Raw genomic sequence first — 24,558 nt, forward strand, 5'->3', positions numbered from 1 at the left:
CCAATGGAAGGCAAAAATCACAGAACCCCAAAAGTGCCCATGACAGAGCATACATACGTCGTCGGTTCACCGGTCCTTATCGTTCACGTGGAGTCACGTGAGCGAGCGAGCGAGCTTGCCTCCGTCCGTCGCCCCGGCCTCATACATTAGCCGTTATCTGGCCCCGCAAAGGCGAGCGCCCGGCGATTTATTCCTCGCTGTCGTTTGGCTATCAAGGTCAAACAGCCACTCATTCACTTCCCGAGAGGCGCTGGAGGTGAGAGAGACCAAATGCGCCGCTTGTTTTGTTTTGTTTTGATTTGAGCCCCTTAAGACCTTCCTTCAGCCAGTCCAACGGATCTCGTCACACCTTTCCAATTTGTTCCTTTTTGCAAATCATGTGACCTGACCACACAGATTGTCGCCCCAAAAAGACAGACAAATGTCCTCATGACTAAAGAAAACCCAGCTTGAAAGGTTTTTAATGCAAGCGCACGACTTGCTCCACGCAACCGTGGACTTTGCGAGCCACGTCCTCGTCATTCTCTCGGTCACAGAAATGAACGTCCCCCCACCACCGCACCCAGCCCACCCGCCGCCGCGTTATGGTACGGCTTCAGGAAATGTCAAGAAACGTGTACGGCTTTGAGCGGAAGTGGCATCGCCGCCCCGACCATTATAGCAAGCGAGTATTCACGGGCACGAACGTGACACAAGGTTGAAGCGTAAGAGTCGCTCGCGCCTGAGGAGACGTACGTCGGTCGGATACAAGTTTCATTTGTTCACAACAAACGCTTCCACACTCAGGTGGCCTTCGCAAGTTCTCAAAACGATACCTGGTCAAGGTTTGTCGAAACCGACCTGGATGGAAGGAAAACAAACATTCAAGCCAAGTCCGCTGCAATCCTGCTGCAACACTCGGACCATTTGCTCATCCCCTTTGTTGTTGCGGTGTTTTGTCAGACGGTTGATCTCGCCTGACAAGATGACAATTTCTTTGCTGCACATCAGAAGGCGCCGAAGGCAGGCTCGCACTCAATCAAGGCGTCACCAAAAGACCTTCGATCGAGACCGCGCGTGTGCGCTTCAAAGTTAGCGACCGCACTGTCGACTCGGGCGTCGTAAACGAGTGTCACGTAGAGATTTCCGTCCTAAGATTTCCGTAAGATTGTTGCCTAGTTTGGCTTTGTCGGGCCTGGCGGGTGCCAATCCCCCTCCGATTGCTGTACGTTTGTGAGTTGAGGAGCTTCGTGCATCGTTTTGGCGCCACCTGTTGGCATTTGGGTGCCGAGAAACCATTGTCTTTTTTGCGGACGCAGGAGGAAGATGCGCCAGTTAAGAAAGGCCAGCTGTATACTAGGATCGATGCATGGACGGACTTTGTGTTCAAGATGAAAAAGTGGATGTAACGCACCTTTTGTGGCGGGTGCTATTTTTAGCCTGCTTGTCATTAGCTCGACTCCCTCGGCGAGACCTTTTGCCCAGCGCACGTCCGACTCGCTCCTCTTCCTCCAGGTGCCGAGCGGCGCGTAGCGGCTCTTTTTCCCCTCTCCGCCGTCCGTCTAACGCTCGGCTTGTTAGAGAAACCCTCCAGCTGCTCCCTCCAGGGCGCCGAGCACAGTGTCACTGCTGTGGCACCAAATCCGCCGGGGGGAGTCACATGTTCACGCTAAACATAGAACTCCATAGTGGCAAGATGAGTCCAAATTTAGTGGCTATACTAGTACTGTCAAGGAAAACCAAAACACACCCGGCGGGTAGCATTTTAGCTAGCAATATCGCAGCGTAACTTTCCCACACCTCCCGAGTCCACGGCTCCCTTTTGGAGCAAGCTGTTTTTCCTTCCTTTTCTTCTTTCTTGTCTGGCGGCCTCCCTCGCACGTTCTGATTAACGTTGCTCTCGCCTCACAAATCTGGCAAATGGAGACCCGCTCGGCGTCTAATAGAGAGGTGGCAGAATGAGTCACCCGCATCCATCCCTCCGACTCGTCCTCTCGCTTATTGTTCCTCGCCCGCCGGAAAGGCAGAGCGGCCCGCTATCTCCGCAACTTGAGGCTGTTGCGGGGACGTTAACGGACGAACAGCTTTGGCGTAGCATTTGATGAAATTCCTCCATGAAGGAAGGGGAGAAAATGGCTTCCGTTTACCTTTGGATTCCTTGCGCAATCGGGGGCAGTTTTCGGAAGTCGTTTCACACATCCACCCTGCTCGGCTAACTCTGATGACCGCAGATAGCGTAAGCGGCCCCTCCCACCACCCTCTTACGAGAAGTAATGTGGAGGAAAGACCTTTTAAAAGCCTCCTTACTGTATAAGTATGCGTGTAAATTAGGGCAGCAGCTAACCACAATTTTACGATGACTGATCAACATTCGATGAACCGGATTAAAAAAAAAAAACTCGTTTGTTTTGATAAACATGAAGATAAAGATTTGATAAAGATATTTCTTTGAAGTCACAAGTTGTTTATTTGTATCATCTTCACCTGCCAACCCTCCTTTGTTCATTTGGAGGTTCATCATCTTCCTCGTCCTTCTCCTCCCCATCATCGTCATCATCATCATCACGGTCATAGCGGGCTTCATTACCGTTTCCGATGAGCTGCCTCATGCGGTCACACGTCATTACGCTCAATCATCCGGGGAGTCCCCCCATTGCCTCGGTTGAATTATTGCAATGATGCCCGGGTGAAGCGGAAAAAGGGTGGGGGTGGGAGGGGGAATTCTCACGAGGCCCGGCGGTACCGCCTTTTGGTATTCCGCTCGATGAGCGCGCGGCGAGGATCTTCTCCAGCTGCGAGTTCAATCAAGAGGGACAAATAACACAAACTGATTGGATGAGAGCAGCATGAACAGACGGCGGTGTCCGATTACCTCGGGACGCCGTTTTTATCTCCTCGCACCATCCAGGTGGAAATAATCAGACTAAAAGCAGTTGCGAAGAAACGAACAGAGAGAGACGACGATTCCCCAAAAAATCAAACAGAAAAGTTTATTCTCATCCCTAATGAAAGAAAAGTGAACTCATAATAGTAGTTAATACATGAAAGCAATGATTCAACTCAGGGAGGGCCTTCAGCATTTTACTGCCTCCCACGTTGTCGTCTCATTTTTCACTTTTGAATTTGTACCTTGAATGCACTTGAAATGCTTTTGCATGTAATTGTGATTGATTTTCTTTTAATGATCCAAATGCGTCAGTCGGTCGGTCGGTCGGTCGGTCGGACGGTCGGTCGGTCAGTCAGTCGAATCGGCCGCACGCACGGGGTGTTCCCACTCGACCGGAGTGGCGTGGCGTGGCGTGGCGTGGCGCTCGGAAGGAACTGGGCCGCGTCGACCAGCCCTACGCGACGACTATTGCGCGTACGGATGGCGAAGCTTCGCCGGCGTTTGAAGCGTCTCGCCTGTCATCGTGCTGATGAATTACGTCCTCCCTGTGATTCCTTTCCAGTCATACATACGTGCAACCATAAAGAACTGCGATCACTTCATAGAATGTCTTTTTTTTTTGTGGGGAAATACATGAAAACGGCCTCCATAATTCCCTTCCTCCCACACGTCAGAAGAACACGGAATCAGCGTCGACTCGTAGCGACGACGCGTGCATACATAATTGATCTGGCGCGCTAAAACCGGGCTTGGTTTTGCGGGGCTTCAAAGCCTCGTCGATCGTCTCCCTTTCGCAAAGCAGGCCGCGTTTATATCCGTCAGCTGACATGTGCAACGACGGCATGCTGAGGGAGACGCGCTGTTGCGGCGGCCGCGCTGAGCCTGAAAAGCAAGCACGTGCCGAAAGTGCGCCACCGTCCGTCCAAAAGTGTCCAAGCATAGCGAGTGAGGCTGACAGCGGTCTGCGCCCCGAAACCAAGCACCCTGGAGCGAGCTCGCTTTGAGGCAGGCGACTTTGCGTGTCCTTATAGATACACGCGTAATACTTCTATATTCCTTTTCACCAATGGTCGGAATGGCGGTGACAAAAGGCGTGTCCCTCTTTTCAGACGCAAAAATGCATCCTCCCACGCGTCAAAAGCACGTCCATGTTTGCGCTTGTCGCTTGACACAAGGACTTTCTCCGACAATGGCACGTTTTGCATGCATAATTCATCCAAGGATTGTTTATCGGCTCCCTTTCGCAGTCGCTCAGTCGTAATCATGCTGGCGACTGCTCAAAAGCCTTTCTTTTATAGCCACGCCCCCTGGCCACCCAACTCATGGGTGCCACCCAACTCATGGGTGCCACCCAACTCATGGGTACCAGCCAATTTTGCCCTTCCTAAAGTAGCTTCAACCAAAAGACGGATGATTAGCGCCCGACCGATATTGATCTTTTGAGGCTGACTGACTCCAATCGAGTACAATTCCAAAATCGGCCAATAGATTGAAAAGTACCTAAGTACGGATTCACTGAGATGAACGAGTTGAAAGGGTTAGAAGCGGTCAAAAACGGTTGAAATGACATCGGAAAATGAAGAAATAACACCAATATTTTCAAAATGATGACTTTTTGCAATCAGTAGGCATCAAATGTAGAAGTTAGAGGGAAAAACAAAATCACCATTTTTGATTTTGATTTTTCTATGTGGGATGTTTTATGGGGAAAATGTTGAATTTTTGCTCATTTAGCCTGTGTCCAGTGGCCATCCATATCTGCCACTGACTAGTCTTGCTGCCTTGAGTAGTTTCCAAACAGTGAATATGCAGAATCCTTTAAAGAAGAAAAAAGGATTGTCAAGAAGATTATGCACATGCAAAGCAACCGGTAGGCACTCATTATTCACTCTATGTGTGGCGATGGCCAATTGAAAAGCAAGATCCTAATAATAGCCACGGAAGCGTGCCTTTCAAATGTTACATCATAGGATTTGATTTAAAAAAAAAAAAGCCCACAGTCGGTCGGGGTTTCATCTTTGTCCTCCATCACTTTGTGCTTTAAAAACAAGGAGCAATCTTGATACACTTTTCCCTTCAAATGAAGTCGTTTGTGTGTGTCTGCGTGTGTGTGTGTGTGCGCGCTCACGTCAGTCAATCCCTTTGCGTGTGTTCCTTCGACTCGTGCCTCTTGGAATATTTTAATCAATCTTTATGACCCTTGGCAAGAGGAGCTGCTGTCAACTTGTGCAACCATGCAATCAATCCTTTGTTTTTTTTTTTTTTTGACTTCCACTCTTTTCATTTATAGAGTAACTAACAGTAATATACAGTACATACTAGTACTTGCGCCTTCATCGGGGTATCAAGGGTATCGAATGATTCTCACCTCTGTTAATGGAGCTCTTATTGCCTCTCTCTCTCTCTCTCTCTCTCTCTGTCTCGCTCACCCCTCCCTCTCTCTCTCTCTCTCTGTCTCGCTCTCTTCCCACCTCCCAAAGACATCGTCGTCTCGCCTCTCACGTCGCTGTCCAGATCCACTTGGCGCTCGCCTCCGCTTGCTGCTTGCTGCCTCTCTTGCCTTGGCGCGCACGCATATCCACGCGTGCATTGGCACTCTGGCACGCACGCACTCTCTCGCTTTCTCTCTCTCTCTCTCTCTCTCTCTCTCTCTCTCTCTCTCTCTCTCTCTCTCTCCCCCCTCCCGGTGCAGACTTGTCAAGAAAAACAGATGCCACCCGAGGAGCGGCTATTCTCTTTTTAAAAAAAACAACAACAAAAAACTCGAGAGCGAAACAGCCCGTTTTTTTTTTGGGAGCCTTTTGCTGGAATTTGAGCAGCACCGAATTTGGATGTGGCCACTGAAGGGATGCTCACCTCTGACCAGGAATATGCCCACTCCCAGATTGGACACATTTGAGGACGAGGACTGGTCCGCCGGCTATTGATTGGTCTCCCGCTGGACTTCTTCAACTGGACTTGAGATTGTCATCTCAAGACAAGATCAAGGCAGCTTCACAGCAGCCAGCCAAATTTTGGCATCCGCCGAAGAGGTAAGGCGCCGGCCGACTCGACTGGAGCGCCGGATTTGGTGAAGTTCTTTCGACCTCGGGGAACGTGGCTCCGTGCACCGTGTGATTGGTCTTGACAAGCGCTGCTTTGCTCTGCTTTGCTCTGCTCCGCTCTGCTCCGCTCCGCTCCGCTCCGTCCTGCTTGCTATGCATCATTCAGCCTTCGGAGCAATGAGCATCACTGTGTCGTTTCCGCTTTACGGACAGACCCGGAACGGAGGCAGCCGACAGCCAGCCGCAGAGAAGAGGATTTTTCAGCTGCCCATCAAGAGTTTCCATTTTCAATCCGGATTTTCTTTGCTTTGCCATTTGACTGTGGATTGGTCCGCATCATCCGGCACCTGATGGCTTTTGTCTTGTTGTCTGCAGGTGGCAGATTCTTCTTCTTCTTTCCTTTGGACAGTCACGTTGTCATTTCAAATCCTGCATTAAAATTAGAGCCGTTTATTTCTCTGCATCGGCACTTGAGTTGTGGGGTTGTTGTTTTTTTGGTCTTATCTGGAGTGGTTTTGTCAAGTGTGCAGATTTTTGGGGGTTAAAATTGTTGTTTCATTTGGAAGTCCCATTTTTCTGCATCCAGCACCTGAGGTAACTGTGCTCTTGTCTGAAGTCAGGCAAGTGAATTGTTTTGTGGTTTTCGTTTGATCACTCACCATGTATTGGAGTTCAGCAAGGATTGTTTTGGGCATCCAGCACACGGCCTGGCCTGGCCTGGCCTGCCTGCCCGTTGGTGCGGGGATTTTGCGGTCTGCTGTCGGTCAATTCTTGTCGCGGTTAAGGGTGAAAACTTTGTACGTTGGAAAGCTGTTTGAAGTGGATTTTTCGGCATCCAGCTTGTGGGTTTTGCAGGTACAGAATGAGACTGGCAAAATGGTTTCTGCATCCAGCACGTACGTACCTGAGGTTTGTTTCCTCTTACTTGCAGTCAAGCAATTTGCCTCACGAGGGATTTGGGAGTGCGTCCGACCGGCACCTGCTCGCGTGCTCGTTTGGGTCGGGGCAAGGCAAACATTGGCAAAGAGAAGCAGCTCGTATGGCAAAGAGGCACTTGGCTTTCAACAACATTTGACTGCATCCGGCACATGCGGGGCTCAATTTGGTGTTCTGTCAGTCAAGCCATGCTTGAAGAGATTTGAATTTAAAAGAGAACTCTTCTGACTGAATGAAACATGCAGCTGAATTGCGATGAATGCGAATGATCTCCTGTTGCGTTGGAGCTTTGCTCGACTTGCTGTCCTCCAAAATTGACATACGGCCATTTCCGTACCAGATACGTATTTCTAATCTATATCTTTGTTCCTCTTCACACTCTCGGAGGATATGTCCTCATCTGAGCTCTGTCAGTGTTTTCATGCTCCTTCGTAACGAATCAAAGCGCTTATAATGAGCGAACTCCAGTTGGATGAAAGTTTCTGGATGACTTGGGACTCCTCGGAAATCTTTTCGAATCAACTGAAATGTAGACTGTCAAACTGTGAACAAAGGTGAATGGTAAGACTGAGATGACTTTCACATCCATCCGGAAAACGTGCACTTCTGCAGGACTTTTTGCAATGTTGAGAAAATGGAATCGCTTCACGTACGTATTGTCCAATTTGCTTCGTTCGGCCATTTTTCGGTTTTGGTTTTTGCACACAATCACTGAACCCCGAAAGATGAGCAAAACAACGCAGGAAAAACGAAAGCAAGCATTAAACACAAAAGACTATCATAGAGTGGGAAGATGAAGTCGCAGATGTTGATGGCAAAACAGCCAAGCGGCGCAGAAGCACGAAGGATGGATTTTTAGCAAAAGTGCGCTGGGTGAATCCCGCCGCGCACCTTCATTATCCATCCGCCTAATGACGTGGGCACAGTCGAGTAGATTTTTGAGCAACTGAGAAGGAAAGTCCATTGACAGAGCAACCGTCATGGATGGATGCGAGCTGCGCAACACTATGCGCTCAACGGAATGAATGGATTTCCAGCTCAAATCACAATTTGGATCCTCGGCGTTCCAAACAAAATAAGAAAGCTTGGCAATTTGGTGTTTGCCCAAAATGGCTTCTTCAACACAAAATGGCCCCACACTCCTTGAGACTTCTTTTTCCTGCTTCCTTCCTGTGCGTCAGGGAGGGCTGATCTTCAATTGGGAGAAACTAGCACTCGAGCTATGAGCGGCCCGTTTGCTGGATTCCCCTCAATTCCGTATTGTTTCGCGAGCGTTTACGTACACAATCTTCCGAATGATACGACATTCCACGTAGCGACAAACTGTTGGCCAAATCATGACAATCAAGATAAGCAACGGCGGGGTGCCAGCGTATGCTTTCTAATACGGCTAATGCGAGCGAGCGCCTGAATGGAAAACCAAAGGCGAGGACGTGAACAATGAGAAATGGGCTGGCGTGAATGTTTAACACGTGACAATGGGGGGGTCCAAACAATGGATTTGTCGCCGTCGCTTCTGTTGCCTGTCAACAAATGTGTTTTTGGCCCACCTAAGCCTTAAGTACACCTTTCGCCGTCCAGCGTGAGTTCCGAGGTAAAGTGTGATTAAAAGGCTTCGTCCTTCATGAGTCATATTTAATCAGGGAAATGGTTTCTGAATGGCTTACTTACGCATTGAAGTCAATGTTTTCACTTTGTCGCCAAGCTCTATGTGGCATAATCGCTTCTCACGTATGCAACGGTCCGATCCAGTCATGAACGCTAGTTAGCGTTCGGCGGTGGATGGGTTCCAAACACGAGCCGGTGTTGGACGACTGCTCCCGACCGACTCCAATACGCCGATGAATTTGCGGAAAGCGAATATTTTCGGACGAGCTATCGATTAAGGCAGAGCGAGCGAGCGGCTTTAAGACGAGCCTCTTCCCCGGCAGAGCAATTTGCGCAATGAATACGGAATTATTGGAAGGAGGCGCTGAAAAAAAGGACCACTTTGGCCCGTCGCTGCCAGAAACGACGGAGCCAAAAGGTTTTCATCGTGTTCCTCTCTTGTCATCTGGACAAATAGTTTTGACTCGTGCGACAAGAATCGTGAGGACGCACGCACGCACGCACGCACCCACGCGTTCACATTTTGAACGTTTGTTGCCGATGTCATATCCGAAAGCGATTTTTCATCTTCACGTCGAAGAGCATTTTTTGGGTATCAACGGATGCTAAGGTTCTTCCTTTTTTGGCAGGAGCGCTGACTTTGACCGTGTCTGGAAGCACTTGACGGCAATGGCGTGCACTCCTCAGATTCCGCCGGTCTTTGCCGTCTAACCCGAGCCGAAACAGGAAGCCGGTTATGGGACGTTGAGGTACAGCCACACGCCACAATTGTTCTGCTGAGAAAATACCTACGTACAATTTCAAACACTCTTGCATGGCACCAATGACATGTGTATGTATATATCAAATTTTAAAAAATCCTTTAACTCCAGATCCTAAACCCTCAGTCTGAACTTTTACCTTGAAGCCCATAAACTCCTCAACAACTGGCGCCTATACCCTGACCCTCAACCTAATCTTCACCTCCCAAGTCAGAACCTTAAGATCTGAACCGAATTGTAAATGGACCGTAAAATCCACTCACCCCTAAACCTGGCCCTAAAACCAAGCTTGTCCCCAAAAGCCCAAGCCTAGATTGATCCCTCGTCAGTCGGACAAACACTCCCACTCAGATTGACAAATCCCGCATCCGACATCGGTGCCCTTTCAGTCTAAAGTGGAAAACCCAAACCCGAGCCCCAATCACTGTTTAAAGGCGCATTTCAGACCAGTGACCCCTTAACTCCTTCCAAATGCCCAACAGCTTCTTCTCCTGGCCACACCCTTAAACCTAACCAGTGAATGCTCTCCCAAAAGGCGCCCTCCAACATTTTGTAAATCCGTGTCCAAACGGTCCAAGCCATTGGTGCTCACGTTGACAGTGCCGCCAGACTGCGTCGGAACCCACACAACAACTCTCTCTCTCAGTCTCTCTCAGTCTCTCTCTGTCTGTGTCTCTCCCGTGCTTCTGGCGCTCGTGCACATAAATCCCTGTAATAACACCGTATTGTGTGGAGCACATCCACTTCAGATGCGGGAGACACTCGGCGCTACTACATTACCGACTGTTATTGGGCGCGCGGCTGTGTGTATATCAGCGTCGTCCCGCGGCTTTCTAGTACAGCCCTCGAGCTGTGGAGAAAATCAAGTGAGCCGCGATGTAAAATTCATTCATGATTTGATTTCCATCTCGGTGTGCGCACACTAACACCGGCGGCGCGTCTTCGGCATGCAGATGCGGCAGTCAAATGTAAATCCAGAGACTTGTTTCGGACGGCGCGCTTTCTCCCTCCCCCGAGCGCTGTCATTTCACGTGTTTACCCAACGGAACTTGGCCCGTCCATCCGCGCAAAAGAAGGAGTGGTATCGACCGCGTGACGGATGCTGCTCATATTTCACGCGCTGGGCGGATGGCCCCTTTGACTAACGACCGGCGGATTTTTCATTTTCGGAAGTCGCGTGGCGTCAATGAAAAAGACGACGTGCGTCGTGGCGGTGAGTCCAGGTCGGAATCTCGGTCGGGATCTTTTCGGTACAGAGTTGTCGGCTTCTCCGTTCCCAGTCATCCCTTGAGCGCATTCAACCTTCCGAAATCAACAGCGCATCCATCAGTGATGTTTTGACCCGCCATCTTGACACCGTCCGAATGCTCCGTAAGCCGCGGAAGCCGGCGAGGAGCGAAAACTCTGGGAATCAAAAATCGTTCCCCCCTCGGTCTCTTTGGGCTTCCGTCTCGTTGGCTGGGTTAATTTGACAAAGCGCAAAGCGCGCACGAAGAGTACCAGCGCGGGCGGCGTTTCGTCAGCAGGAGGCCGTTCCTCCCAGCAATAAGCGGCCTGCTGACGGGAACCGATCGGAACGGAGGAATGTCTCGGATCGATGTGTGGAAAACACACAGAATGGGCGGAGATTAAACGCTGCGCAAAGTTCATCGTGTTTTGGGGTGAACAGGGGCGGCTCATTGAAACACGGCGGGACGCAAACGGGCCAGCCTGCCAGGAGCTTTCAATGGCGCCGAGTCACGGTGCCGTGGGGCCGAAAAGGTGATGTGCGTAGCGCGGTAGCAAAGGCAGCAATATGCGGATGTGCCGGCTCGGCGTATTTGTCTTGATATTCCCGCAGATTTGACAAGCAGATGTGAAGCCACTTTCGCGGGTGTCAGCAAGTGTTGCGGTGGCAGCTGCTCCTGCTGCGAGCGAGCGAGCGAGCGAGCCTCTCTGGTTTTCACTCCCTCCCATACAAAATTCCTTCCCTTCTTCACCTATTTTCCATTTGCCAACATGCGACACTTTGGCCTGCTACGCCAAGTGGCTGAACGGCAAGCTACATATGAGGCAAATGTCAATCCCTCGCAAGCCTTTTGTCGAGTACGCGTCACGTTTGGTGGAAATGACCAAAATAAGCCCAAAGCCAACCAAGATGCTATTGATTTTTGGGTTTAGGGGTTAGGGGCTACTCGTGAAAGCCGAGGGAAACGGAACGCGGGGTCAAAATTATCTGCCCACGGAATTTGCCATTCCTCAGTGAAAATGGCGTCCATATTCCAGCGCTACACTGCTGACTGACCTGCGAGTGAGCAAAATGACCTCAAATGGTCGCTTTCAACTTGCTTTGTCGGTCGGTTCTTACGACCTGTTTTTGTGGTTCTACTCGTGAACTACCGAATTTCGCATTTCCAAGTCAAAACAGGGCTAATGAGGTCAAAATACGATTGCCACAGCAATGGAAAGATTATTTTGAAGGAGCCATTAAATCCAGCCACCGCTAAAGGAATGTCTTTCATCACCCTAATTCAAGCTGGAGAGGAGGAAGAACCAAGGAGCTCGCATCCAGCAGGGTAAATCTGTTCAAGAAAGAAAGAAAGAAATGCCTTTACTCGTCGAACGACCGCAGCTTCTCGTTAAATACGCATTCGTGGTAGCTTTGGCGATTTGCCCTTTTGTGTCAAACAACGGAAAGAAATTAGCATCGAAATGAAGCACTCTGAAAACAGAATTTGATCCCCTCCTGGTGGGAATCGTTTTGGATTGATCTCAGCTTCTCTAAAGCGTCACAACAAAATCATCTCGACGCAGTTTGCAGAATACTTGGCTGTTACCACGCCACTTAGTTTAGCATTTAGCATTCCCTCAGTGGATCCAAACTAGCCAAATTCAGCAGGCAGGGCTCGTAGGTAAATCCAAATGCTGGAATCAAAGCTGCTGTGTTTGTTGTCACCAAATCCAAAGCCGACGACTGTTGGCGCGCACGGGCGCTGGCTCTGCCGCCGCCGCCGCCGCCGCTCCTCCGAGCCGATTGGCTGAAGCTCGCCTCTCCAAAAACAACAAGTGGAAGCCCTCCCTCTACCAAAGCTCATTAAAACACCAAAGCCTTGGCTTCCTGCTGCCGGCTGGCCGGCCGGCGGGCGCTGCCGGCACCTGTATCCCGCACCGGCTGCCAAAAAGCAAGAATGCCTTTTGAAAGCCAAAACCTGCTTTTGACCGGAGGGCCCCTGCTTGCAGTTTGCACTACGCCCAATGAAACGAGCGAGCGAGCGAGCGAGAGGAGGCAGTGAAACAGTCTTGCGCTCTAATTAAGGGAGTTGAGTTTTTCCGAGGGAGGGAGGGAGGGGTGGGAGATGATGGTGAACAAAAGCTTTTAACAAGCATACGGACGGAATGATCCAAGCCGCCGCCGGCCGCCGCCGCCACCCCCACTTCTCATCTTTAGGACCCTGCCCACAGGGAAATGGCAGAAGGCTCACCAGGGAATAATTGTCTGCTGTTCAGCAATAGCTCCCCAAACTCAGCACAGCCCTCACATACATGCTCCATATTTGATCTTTTCACGAGGCTAAATACCGCCGCTTGCATCACAGTGTAAATCTTCCACGCACACATACACATAGGTATATCGTCTTCACCGGTTGGCCTCATTTGCCATTTCACGTCCACCAAGTCATGTGACGACTTGCCAGTGTTTCGAGCCCTCAGATGTGATTTTTTTTAATTTATTTTTTGGTCTTCCTTTTTTTTAACGAGACAATCATAAAGAAATGACACTATTCTGCTTATGTAGTACAGTGTAACTTTAGCCTCCCCTCAAAATAAACGCTGGGAGGGATCAATGTCGAAATTGCAAAAGTGAGCACCCCCCAGGGGAAAATGCCCCAGTTGGCCCCAATTATGAATTTTTTCTTGTCGTTATGATCGAATTCATCGTTAGGCTGTCAAATGTATGACTGGATATGGCACACGAATGGAAAATACAATTTCAAGTTGTTATTGATGATCATGATTTGAAATGATCATCAATGACATTTCAACTCTAAAAATCCACATATCTTTCAGTCTTTTGTTGCTCTCCAGCCATTGAACAGATGAACACTCATCATTTGGCCAGAAAATGCTTTCAACGTATATCAAACCAGCCTAATGTGTCAGTCGGATAATCATATTGGCCTTTTTCCAAAGCGTAATATGAAGTAAGCTGAACCATGAATACACGTCTTTGAGTCTTTTGTTGCTTTCTGGCCATTTAGCACATAATAACTCATAATTTGCCCGGGAAATGGCTTAGGTACGTATATGTACATTGACTAGCCGAATGTGTATTTATGTGTCATTTTTGTAATCGTGTTGGCCTTTGTATAGAGCCCTAGCGTTAGCCAAGATTGCGCTTTTTTTTTTTTTTGCTTTTCCTGTTTGTGAATCAGACTCATTGAGCCATGAGCAAAAGGGACTCTTATTTTAGTTTTCTTTTTTCCTCATTCTCCCCCCCGACATCAGAGAACGCATCGCGGGGCATTTTGTCGCCTCAGCTGGAGGTGGACGCAGTCGGTTTGCTTCAGATGCTGTCTGTCCGAGCTTTTAGCCAAAAGATGGAATTTGCGAGGTGTGGGTGGAGGGAAAGAAAGAAAGAAAGAAAGAAAGAAAGAAAGAAAGAAAGAAAGAAAGAAAGAAAGAAAGAAAGAAAGAAAGAAAGAAAGAAAGAAAGAAAGAAAGAAAGAGACTGCAGCTGATTAATCACCACCACAAAGAGGACAAATGAAAGTCAGGATTTGTACAACAAAGGCGTTTGTTTTCTCACCGCGTCCTTTTCACTCAAAGCGGCAGAACAGCATACACGGCTGGGCTGGGCTGGGCTGGGCTGGGCTGGGCTGGGCTGGGCTGGGCTGGCCTGAGCTGAGCCAAGCTGGGCTGGGCTGGGCTGGGCTGGACAGATGGATGCAAAGGACTTTCCTTTTGCATTTTCACCGGAGAATCCTTTTTGTCGTTATCTCCCACGGCACAACAACAAAAATCCCGCTTCTGTTGCGCCAGATTATCCAGGAGCCCGTCGTTATCGTTTGTCCAAAAGCGCCCAACCTGGCGTCCGCTCGCCTAGTCGGACATTGTTTGCACAACCCAGGGCTTGCTCTCCATTTGTATTCTTTTTTTCCGACAAGAACCGGCCTGTCGATATTTGCTGAATATATAGTAAATCCGCGCAATCCGAGGAAGAGCGTCGGGCGGATGGAGCCGAATATCGACAGCGCTGTCTCTCAATGTTCTTTCTTTGAGGGTCTCCGCTCAGCGCTCACTAAATTTTGCAATCCTCTCCATCCAGGGTGATTTTAATAGACAATGCACAGCCCATTTTTCTGTCGGTTGGCAATCCCCCAAAAAAGGAAAAGCCACAAAATTGATGCGTTACACTTTGTATAACCACGGAACAAACGCATCAAAATGCACGCGTAATGTCCACAAAAAAGAAAAGGTTAAAGTTCATTTTGTTGCGCCTTTTATCCGTTTAAAAGGAAATGCAAGTATTATACTCGTAAGTACTCATTTCCCGCCACGGCAGCGGCCTCCAATTATGCAACTGCTGCTCATTTGCGCTATACTCTTGCCACTAGCACGCGTGACTAATGAGGAGCTTGAATAAAATCAAGAGCGGCAAAATAATTAAGGCTGCAAGCAGCGACGGAGAGGCGCTCTTATCCCATTTTCCTTGAAACGATCATCAAACTTTGAAAGCACGCTCCGCCCGAAAACGGTCCGTGGCCTCGGCAAAAATTGATCTCAGCGTGGCCCTTTTGTCGAAGATACGCGCTTCCTTCCGATCGGGGCCAAAAATGGCTGCCGCCAGGCAAAAGTGATTTTCTTGAGCCATTTTTGGTTGTCCTGTTCCCATAGACTTACTTGTCTGCCAAATGTTCTATCTATTGGTGAAAGTGAGGGGTCAGGGTCCATTTTTTTCCCGTCAAGTCAACTGAAATCACACCAAAATGGTGGGTGGACTAGAAGTTTAACTCTGGGCTTGTTCGGGGCAGATTCCCCCCCCCCCCATCATTCCAGGGGGCGCTACCGCGTGAGTAACTCTTGCAATTTCAATGGGGATTGGCGCCAAAAGCCGGCCGGAAAGCTTTTCCCGGCCGGGGCTTGGGGCTAATGACCATAAAGTGAATATACATCTCAGCGCCGTCCCGAGCTCTAAATCTGCAGCAAAGAGCTTCCCCTCCATCACGGGCGGCGAGCCAGCGCCAGATGATTTAACGACGTTGTAAAAATGCGGTCCCGGACGGAGGCGGGGAAAGTCGCACCTTCAGCGGTAATTTGTTTCCCCCCGGAGGGCCCCTTACGCCGCTTCCCGGCATGCACCTGCCCGCCGCAGCCGCGCGCTCAGAATCCGTCACGGGCGCGGTGCGGCCCGGCCCGGCCTGGCCGGCGATGAATGGCGAGCGGCTCATTTATTGCCACGGCTCCTATTATGGTATGCTCTCATTGCCGCGGTCCGCGTTGAATACCGATTCCCTCTTTACGAGCGCTCTGGCGTCTCTCTTTAGATGGCACGCCACATCCCGCTCACGGTTAATCATTGATTTAGTGGGGAAAAGCGGATGGTGTTTTTTGCTGAATATTAGCCGTCCTCTTTTTCCGGCCCGCTTTCTGCTCGACTGATGACGTGCGCTCGCTCAGCAATGCTTCGAAGAGCAACGTGACTGCGAGCTCTAACATATACGCAGCAAGTTTGTCACGCAGAGATTTTTGTCCAATTTCTAGTGTACGCTATCATAATCAATATCATCGACTTTTATATTTGATCTAGAATCTATTTATTTATCCTTCTATTTATCGACGGGAATATTTTCTATCAACCATTTGAGACTGTATTTCCCCCAAAGTTACTGCAAAGCATATACTTACGTATCTCCCCTTTTTATTGAACACCAATATTCGCAGCATGCCTCTATTTTTGAAATCGTGAAGTTGCTCCCGATCGCACTTTGACACTGGAGTGAGTTGTCGCGACGTCCTCGATGCAAAACAGTCACCCCTCGCTCGTATTTAACTTTGATTTGCAACATTTCCCCAGCTCCGATCATTAGGCGCGGTGATGATCTCCAAACGTAACCATAAAGTGTTTCCAAATAAGAGATCTGTTTCGAAAGAACACGTGGGTGACACTTTGACACCTGAGCGGTGTCAGCCGCCATCGCCGTCAGAGCCCCTTTTCTGAGCTCCCGTGCGAGCGACAAGACGGCGTCTCGTTACCTCGCCTTCAATCCCGCAAGCGCCGAGAGAGGCCGACAGCTCGTCAGGGGGAGTGGCGGCGGCGGCGGCGGCGCTCGTGGCGGCGGCGGCGCTCATAGCGGCCGCGGTGGACGAAACCTCTTTGCGGGTTTTTTTCCAACTCGTCCTTCTTTTGGCCTGCCGATAAGAAATTTGAACCCTGATTGGCATTTCATGTTTTGACTTCAAATTGTGCTAGGAAGAATTTTTGAAGGTTCTTCTGGCCTCCTCGGTGGAAACCCTGCTGCGTTTTCTCCTTTTACATGACCCCGGTATAAGTAAAGCATGGGGTGGAGGCAGGCACCCCCCCCCACGCTGCCCTCCTTAACCGCTGACCCCTCCAGCTGTCTACATTCATCCTTCAAATTCAGGCCGGCCGTGATGGCTAAGACGAGAGCGGCGACCTTGCGTAATGGCAGCGTTGGGATAAAAATGTCACTCACTCGCTTCTGGTGGGGCACTGCCCCACATAGCATTTTTTTTAAGCATCAAGGGCCATGAAACGGATGAATTGTTCTGGCAATCTTCCTCTCAGCGACTGGCTCACTTATGTTTTATTAATATCTTCCCGCTTGCAACCTTTTGCCCTGAAAGAATTGAAAAAAAGTTCAAGTCATGTTAATTAATTCTGCATCAAAGCAGATTAGAAGGCGCTGCCCCAGAAAAAAAGAGACTAAAAAGTGCTTATCAGCTCTTTGTTTATGAAGACTTTGAATGAGGATGGCGGGAAAAAAAAAAAATGGAGGCCGCTCATTCAGCATTCCTAAGGAGCTCGGCTCCGCCAGATATGTGTTATCAGCCCGCCAAACTTCATTCGCGGTCTTGCCGGAAACGATTTAGCGTTTTCCATATGAATTAGCGCAAAGCGTTTTTATCTACCGCTTCGAAAGGGCCTACTTGAACCAAATTACGGCTGCTGCGTCTGACATGAATTTATTGAGGTGAATTTGATGCAGACGATTATAAAGAGGATATTCTTTGGGCCCGCATTTGTACAGCGTCGGCGTGCAAATCGATCGGACGCCGATTCCGCTTTCCTGCGCTAACAGTTTGCCTTTTGTTTTTTTTTCTTTGGCGGTCGGTCGGTCGGATCAATGTTGGTGGCGTACGAGCGAGCGTGACGTCCCTGGACAAGAACTTGTACGATTGATTGTCGCCATTGCATTGGTCGCACCATCCGCGGCACGTTTATCTCCCTTGCGCAGCAGCAGCTGCTTGGAAAAGCGGGCGATTGCAGTAATCCTCAGGAGCCCGCTGTTTTTTGTTGTCGTGCCATTCAAAGGAAAGAAAAACTGCAAAAAATGCAGTTTGCTCGCTCCCTGAGACAGATACAAGATACGTAGTATGAATGGAAATATTTGGGGCATTGTATAAAGGCGTATTTTTGAAGACAATCAACAAAGTCAACGAAAACGCCGTTTTTTTTCTTTGTGTTTCACAAGTTTTAGTTTTCTTGTAAGCGGCTATTTCTTCGACTATATACGTATAAAGATAAATGAAGAGGTTTTGAATCCCAAATTTACTCGAGGCCCTTTTTATTTGACAAATAGTTGTACTCCTAAACATCATTCGCTAAGAAAAAACCCAATGTTTAGATTTGTCTTCATTTTCTGCCCTTCTTTTTTGAGATTGTTTTTAATGTGAACATTTCCTGATTGATTCCAAGAAAACCTTGGAGCCCAGCTGTACCAATGTACCTGTGAAAATGGTAGCTTTCAAAAGCAACTGTCATTTGACGCCACTCTGGTCTTCCCGGCGCTAATCCAGTCGCTCTCCAGCGCGCGGCACGCTCCGAATCACGGACGCCGACTCATGTTCGCTCCGGCTAAGCCGATTTAGCGGCGACATCGGACGGCTTTCCTCTTGTTATTTCTTGCTGGCAGGTAGCGAGCATTAGCCGGAGGAAAAAAAAAATCATTCATGTGGAAAAGAGGGGATTATTTAACCAACCTGCTGGCCCATAGGACCACCCGTGCGTGCGTGCGTGCCAGTCCTCCAAAAGTCTCTCGGGGGGCTTTCACCCCCACGTTGGACTGTACCGAGGAGCGGAACCAATGCTTTGCTAGCAAAGTCTGCTAACTTGGAGCTAACGCATGAGGTCTAATGCTAACGGAACACAAATGGGCCAGCATAAATCCACTGGCGTGTATATTCTTCATCCTGGTTTTGCCAATGCATGCGGCTTTTTGGACGGAGACCTTGGCGTGAGAGGAAAAGCATTTCCCGCTCAATTCCACCCGTTTCCTGCGCTTTCTTCTCATTGACTTTGGACAATGATTTAATAAATGCAGTGAGGGACGCAAAATGTTTGCTTAGTGGAAGTGAGTGCACTCCGATGATTACTTGCGCTTGGCTATTAACGGGGACTCATCTGCAGCGTTGACCTTTAGCGCCGCCCGCATAACAATGAGTGAGGACGGCGTGCTCGTTTGGCGGCGGGCGGGCGGGCGGGCGGGAACGCACATTTTCCCTCTTTTGGTGTCCCGCCAGGCGTCGTCGTCTTCCCGTTGTCAAAACGCGTCAGCTCAGCGTTTCGCAGTCGTCCGGTGCACTTTGTCATTTCGACGCCGCGTCTCGCTCTCAACTCCCGAATTGACTTTGAGACGGGATGAAGGGCGCCGGCCCTTGCCGTTGCGTCTTTTTATTCGGAGGGAGTCAGACTGGACGTGAGGACGCGCAGATTCTATTAGAGGCTTATTTGCCAGTAACCTTTGCGCGAGCGTCTGTTGGCTGCCCTTCACATCAGCCCTCTAAGCCTTTTAGCCACATAATGCAAAAACGACTTTGCGGGAATGCATTCCTTTCTCGCGCAACGGCAACACAATCAGTTCCGTTCCGACACGTTGGGTGGTTACGGTCTGCCTGCGGTGGGGCCGAGCGGGGCGGCGACCCGCAAAAGACACATTGCAATCTGTTGTGTTGAGGAACGTTTTTCTCGCTGTGTTGATTGGTTGATTTAGCAAGCAAAATGTCCTCGCTTGTCCTCATTTGGGTGGCAGCTTCTCACGTCTTACTCTGGGGTGAGAGACTGCCGGACAGGTCGCAAGGTCAGTGAGGCGTTCATAGCCACGGGCAATTTGAGTCCTCGACCAAGCTGCCGAGACCAGAGCTCAGGACCTGTGGACCGCCTTGCCGCAGCGTGCCACCCAAAGCAGTTAAAATTCCACACGGTTGTCGGCCCAAAAACCATTCAAATTCCGGTCCTGCTGTTCCTTTGCCGGTTCACTTTGGCCGCGCTGCATTCCAAGTGGCAAACTGTCAGCGTGCTGCAGATAGTCGAACGGCGTGCGGGGAACGGCGTGCGGCCCCCTCGCCTCGCCTCGCCTCGCCTCGCCCCGCCTCGCCTCGCCTCGCCGTTCGTTCAAAGGCCGAGCGGCAACCAGCATGTGCAGAAAGTCCAAATTTGGAGTGTTGTTGAAGAACTTGAGGTTTTTGGCGTGGAGTGTCCACAAAGCGGGAAAGGTCAGACGGTTTTGCGCAGTGGTGCTCTTTCTTTAAAGGTGGGAGGTTGAGGTGGTGGGGGCGGAGCGCTTGACAGCACAGCGCACGGGTCGACCGAGCGCCGGCCGGCCGTAAATCCCGGCGTGTAAATAAAGACGGGCCGCCCGGCCTCGCTCTGCCGCGTCTGGGCTCTGGAGTCTCTGTGTAAACAATGTCCTGCCTCCTCCCCCTCGCTCGGAGCTTTTAATCTCTCTTTTCCCATTTGCTCCACAGCGTGTAATGGAAAACGAAAGGCGGACGCTGATCTTCCATCTCGTATCCGTCCTAAGCGTACATCAATACCCGCTCGGGCACCGTGGCTACGAGCTAAACCTTCTCGCAAAGTACGTGACCTTTAGCGGTCGAACTTGATTTGACCTTTATTTTGCAAACTTTTCAACGCCCGACCGTTTTAGGACTCTTTTCACAATTTGCTGTCAAATCAAATCACTGTCTGTGGATTAGCATTAGCCTCAGGTAGCATCATTAGCCTGTTCCAAGCAGCGCATACTTGACGGGTTGAGAGAGAACTCAAGTACGCGTTGCATTTCGAAGAACTACTTCATAGACGGACGGACGGACGGACGGCATCCAAAGGAAAGACTGCTTTTCTGCTTTCAGTCCTTTCGACACCCTTTGTGCGAGTGACATCAAAGCAAATATATGAGAAATCCTTTTTCCAAGATTTAGTCCATCTCGACAAGCCTTAGTGCTTGTAATGGATTCTTAACAATGCGAGTCCACGCCCGTGAGTTGTGGGCTTGTTACACAATCGGCACTCCTGAGCAGGAGGGTTAATAACTAAAGGAGCACCGCTTGCCGTTGATGGATTTTCAGGAGGGGGAGAACGGAAATGAGAAGTCCGCTGATGTGACGTGACCAGAAAGCCCAAATTAGGTTCAACTTAAAATGGTGAAGAGGTTAAGCATATTTGTAAAAAAACAACAACAACAAAAAACCTGAGCTTTAAAAGCATTTCTCCACATTTGACTGTACGTTATGGAAAATAAAGGAAAATGACTTGAACGTGACAGTATTAACCGTTAAATACGTCAAGTCCAAAAAAAAAAAAAAAACTGCTTCGATTTGACATTAAATATACATGGCCTGAATATATGATATTATTTCGAGGCAAGTCTTGAGAGGATATTTAAAAAAGAAATTTATGTTGAGTGAAAACGAAGCATTACTATTAAATCTATCTTTCAACGAAATATTGGCCATTTCATGTGGCTTTTTTTCCGCTTAAATCATCTTTAAATTCAAGTCATGGTTAAATCAGCATTTTTTTCGAGCATGATAGTTGATAGCTCCCCACCCATATGTCAAATGTTCTTTTCATGTTCCAGACAATCATCTTTATGGTGGTCTGCATGCGCCAATGCAACTTGCTACTGTCAGCTGTATTTTAGTAAGCGGAGGAAAGACATCACCCTAAATTGAAAATCTGCTCGTGGCGCCCTCGTGCACTTGTGATGTACCTACAATAAAATGTGGGTCGACGTCGTGCGGCGACAGAATTTTAATAGAGCAATTACAATCGGATTTCCGGCCGGCAGACGAAACGGGGCCCGCTCGCCGTCGCCACGGCAACAATTAACAGTCACACTTATTAAATGTCTCATTGCGGAGATTTAATAAAGCGGCCAGGGCGGGGTGCCGTTCCGTTTATCGAATGCGCCCAGAGCTAAACAACATCATTAAAGAGGACGTGCAGGGTTTCGAAACTTTGAGGAACTTTGATCGTTCATTATCCATCGCGTGTTCACTTGGCGGTTCTACGGTTAGCATCGCTAGCATTCTTTTTTTTCCCCCCAAATGGGAGGATTTGGTTGAACGTATAACAGCCGATGATTAGGATTCCATTTGCATGCAAGCGAGGTTCAATGCGACGTGTGACGGCAAACGGCGGGCAAATGGGAAAATGACAGCGGTGAAACTCAGCGGAACAATAGGCTGCCGTGAAGGTCATTTTGCGCTGCGAGAAAGAGCGCCTTCATTACCCAGTCCAAATGAAAGTAAACACGGCAACAAGAAAGGATTTGTGAAATTAGCAGAGACTCATTAGGGGTGAAAAATGACCTTTTGAATAGCGCATATGAATCCTTTGTCCATGACATCATCTTTGAAAGAGTTGCCTTGGCGCCATCTTGTGGCATCTGGTTGCCAAGGAATTAGGTTGAAGTATCAAAGTAGTGCTTTGCCGCCATCTTGAACGATCCCACGGTAATGTCGTTTGGAAGCGCCGTGATAACAATTGGTCGCATCTCCCGGCACCGTGTTGCTACTTTCCTGTCGGCTATTTTACGATGTTGACCCGTTGCCGTTTTAGCGAAGCGCATGCCGGCCGCCTCATCCGTTAGCACGGTGACAAAGCGCGTTTTAGCCGCCGCTCGTCGTATTTCAGCTCCGCTACTTCATTTGATCCTCCCGTTCTTCTTTTGCATCGACGCGCTCGGTAAAAAGTGTCGCACGCTCAGACAAACGCGCACACGCAGACGCGTGTAAATCTCACGGGCGCACATATGCTTTGATGCACGCTGATGGCGTTCTTGGAGATTCACGGCGTGCTTGCGAAAAAAAAGCGTTGCGCCTTCTGCCTCAACTCTGGAGTGTTCATTAACTCGCGCACACACACACACACACACGTAGCGAGGCGCCAACAGACATAAAGTGACCCCTGTGAGGAATTCATTCATTTTTATGCCTCCTCTTCACCGCATGACTGTTTATTTGTTTTTCCGGGCCATTCGGTCAGCAGCTTTTCGGGACTCGATCCGCTTTTTTTCATTTATTTAGTTTTACCGAATGTGTGTCACGGTCGCTAAAAATGTCTTTTAAAAGATATTAAAAGGAAAGCCGTCCAATGTCTCGGACTTGGCGGCGGCAAACCCGTGAGGAGGCGTCCCTTTAAATCCGCCGAGCGTCCCGTCGTAACTTCTGCCACCTCTTTCATGGCCGTGTCGTCATCCGAGGGAGAAGCCGCCGCCCCCGCCGCCGCCGCCGGTGCATCGTTAAAACTGTTATCCAGTGCGCAGGGAACAACTCTTGATTGACATCAAGTCGGACGTTGCCATACAACTAAAAATAAGATGGCTAAATGATGTCATTGTCACTTTGGTGGTTACTCGTTCCAAATCATATCGGGTCGTTGTTCTATCTCTGGCGGCATGGCGTCGCCGGCCGCCATCCATGCGCTAATCAGCAGCCCCGTCGTCGTCAACACGTACGTACCGAGCGAGCGCCGCCGCCATCGATGTGCTAATCGGCAGCCCCGTCGTCGTCAACACGTACGTACGTACCAAGCGAGCGCTGCCGCCGCCGCCGCCTTTCCATCGTACGGCAGCGACGGCAAATGTGGCAGCTTTAGTCGGATCTGTTTGTCTGCTTGTTTGAGCAGCTGTCCGACATTTCCCTCCGGCTTCCCCCTCCTCCTGCTCCTCTTGTGGATTCATGTCAGTATATTCATAGCTCGCGGTCAAACCATCTGTGAAGTTGCGGCGTGCCAGCAGCGCAAAACGTGATCGTCCCGCCGGCCGCGACGAGCCACCTTGCCGGAAGTTGACGCTTCCCGCTTTGCAGTGGAGCGTCGACGCCGCGTGCTCACGCTCTAGTTGAGACACGTTGCGCGCAAAAGTCCCACCCGCCTCTTATGGATGAGAAGGATGTCCTCGATGGCGGGCTTCTGTGGCGTGATCCATCCCCCTGTGAGGCGGCGGCGGCGGCGGCGTGACAAATCCACCCGTGGCCCAGGCCAGAAGCGGCGCAGAACGCCAACTTGGCATTTGAGCTGCTCGGATGGACTTTGACGCCATTCCTGCCTACTATATCCGAGCCGCTTTGACACTTTTCTTCCCGCCAAACCTCATCCCGTCCTAGAAAATAGTTTACGGGTATTTGCATTTACTCTGTATCTAAAAAGGGAATTTCTCCTCAGTAGTTATCATTTTGACATCGACGACAAAACGGTTTCAAACGACGGCAAAGCTACGAGCGGGTCCCGGCCGGAGCGACAGCGGCCGGCGTCATGTCTTGATCCGGACGGAGGGATTGCGGCTGATTTATGGCACCGCTGAGAGTCAGCGAGTGCAAGAGCACGACTTATTCGACACGTTGCAACACTCCCTGTTGCTTTCAAGCGGCAAATAATGGACCTTGGGAGGAAATGCCTAAAGTGCTTGATTTGTCGGGGACTATTTTTAGACGTGCGTGTGTGTGTGTGTGCGTGCGTGCGTGTGTGTAGTTTTGGCATGTCAGGAAGAGGCACGAGCTCAACAAAGGAACGGCAGCTCAGGGACGCCGGGGCCGGCCGGGGACCTTTGGCCGGCCACCGTAAATCTTCCAAATCAATACGACGGGGCCGGGGGGTAATCAGCGTCAATGATTTCAAAGCGGAATAAGACCCCAGGGGCGGCGGCGGCGGCGGGATGATCAAATCCTCCCAAAACATCCCGAGGATGAAGGATGGCGAGTCAGAGGAGAGCGGGAAAGAAGCGTGAGGATTATTGATGGTTTTCATCCAGAAAGCCTTGGGGCGCTTTGCTTGCGCCTTGACTTGTCTCTTTCTGACTTGCCATCACTCAGCGTCCCCCTTTTTCTTGACGTATCACCT

General features: G+C 49.8%; 1 protein-coding gene across 9 annotated transcripts in view; it reads left to right on the top strand.

Annotated features, from left to right (window-relative positions):
* The window catches only part of sgcd (sarcoglycan, delta (dystrophin-associated glycoprotein)), an 83,413-nt gene that overhangs the window by 20,477 nt on the left and 38,378 nt on the right, over positions 1-24,558 (top strand). For 5 of the 9 annotated variants that reach the window (XM_088398529.1, XM_088398531.1, XM_088398532.1 and 2 more), the window contains one exon: positions 9,084-9,203. The exons of 1 other annotated variant lie outside the window; for it this stretch is intronic. The gene's annotated coding sequence lies outside the window, so the exon portion shown is untranslated. Of the gene's footprint in view, positions 1-5,732; positions 5,899-9,083; positions 9,204-24,558 lie in introns of all 9 variants that reach the window. 3 more of the 9 variants (XM_088398524.1, XM_088398523.1, XM_088398525.1) reach the window with 3 other exon arrangements.

This window comes from Syngnathus floridae, chromosome 15, assembly GCF_059516105.1.
Source record: "Syngnathus floridae isolate MCC-2025c chromosome 15, RoL_Sflo_1.0, whole genome shotgun sequence".
Classification (NCBI taxonomy): Eukaryota; Metazoa; Chordata; class Actinopteri; order Syngnathiformes; family Syngnathidae; genus Syngnathus; species Syngnathus floridae.